The sequence below is a fragment of the Plasmopara halstedii genome, assembly GCF_900000015.1.
Source record: "Plasmopara halstedii genome assembly, contig: Scaffold_614, whole genome shotgun sequence".
Classification (NCBI taxonomy): Eukaryota; Oomycota; class Peronosporomycetes; order Peronosporales; family Peronosporaceae; genus Plasmopara; species Plasmopara halstedii.
This window is the reverse complement of record NW_020187532.1, coordinates 1953867-1955461: the sequence shown is the minus strand read 5'-3', so window position 1 is coordinate 1955461 and position 1595 is coordinate 1953867.

Below are 1595 nucleotides of genomic sequence, written 5' to 3'. Positions count from 1 at the left end.
AGCGGTGAGTACTCCGAGCAGCATGCTCTGGGAGTGGCTGGTGATGCCCCAAGGGCTGCCCAATGCGCCAGCAACATTTGATCATCTTGTGACGCAGTTTTAGGCCCCGTCGGGCGTTTGCACAGACATACTTTGACGACATTTTCGCTCACAGTCGTGCGGAGCAAGAGAAGATGGATGAAAAGAACCACATCGTTCATTAAAGAGTTCATGCGCACGAATAATCTGTATGTTAATGCAGTCATGTGCATCCTTGGCGCTGAAGACATCCCCTTTTTTGGGTGCTTCATTGGTAAGCGGGTCTTCAAGCGGATCCCGCTAAGGACAGAGACATTGTTGACAAGCCAGTTCCAAAGAATCAAAATGACTTTCTCAAGTGGTTTGGCCTCGCCAACTACATGCACACATGTAGCGCACATTATGCGGAAATGGCACGGCTTTCGTGGAATCTTCTTAAGAAAGATCAGGGATGCTGTTGGGACACCGAGCTTTTGACAAGGTCAAAAATAGCCTCCTTCATGCACCATTGCTGGTGTTGTCAGACCCCGATCATCCTTTTAGTGTCATCTGTGACGCTTCGGACTTTGCAATTCGCTATGCACTGCTGCAAGCAGACGCCGAGGGGCGATCGCGTTCGAATTTGGTCAGTTTAAGGCTGCAGAGAGGAGCTACCCAGTCCGCCACAAGAAACTACTTGCGATGAAGTATGCACTTGTCAAGTTCAGGTTCGCAAAGACGTTTGTGATCTACACAGATCATGCGTCATTACGACTCAGTCGCCTCACCTCTCGCAGAGGATGACCAGGTGGCTCTCCTCCGTATGTAACCTTGAGGTGAAGTAGAAGCCAGGAAAGCATACTGCTTTGGCTGATGGTTATCACGCAGACCGGACTCTGAGCTCTCTCATGTTACGGCAGTGACGTCGTCCGTGACCAATTTGAACCGCGCCGCATACGCAGGTGACGATATGTGCGTAGCGCTGCTACAGGCTTTCGAGAGCAAGAAGTTTGAAACCTCGGACAAAACGTTGTCGTAGCGACTGCGCGCACGGTTGCACAGATATTCATTGAATTGTGGATTGCTGTATTACAGCACCGTTTCGACAAATACGCCACGAAATTGTGGCTCCTCGCAACGAGATTTGAAATATATTGTATTCTCTATAAGGCCCACGACACCCCACTCAGTAGTCGTGAAAAGACCATCAGCTCTGTGAAGTGCCACTACTGATTACTCAGGCTGTACAAATGGACGAGCACAAATGTACAAATGGACGAGCACCTATGAGTGCACGTGTCAGACATGTCAGAGGTCAAAACCTTCGCCGAATGCGGCCGCGCCGCTTGCCAGATTCCTTGTACCCTCCGGGTGTTGGCAGTCCAGGAGTGTTGACTTTGTGTTTGGCATACTGATGGACTTGGCGGGCAACACGGGTGTCGTGGTCTTCGTCGAATGTTTGAGCTAGATGGTTCATCTTGCGGTGCCGGACACCAAGGACGGTGTCGGTACAGTGATGCTGTTTGTGGATCGTGCCTATGGCTAACAAGGACTCCCGGAGTCAGTTGTCTCGACAAATATCCAAGCTTCAGTAGGAG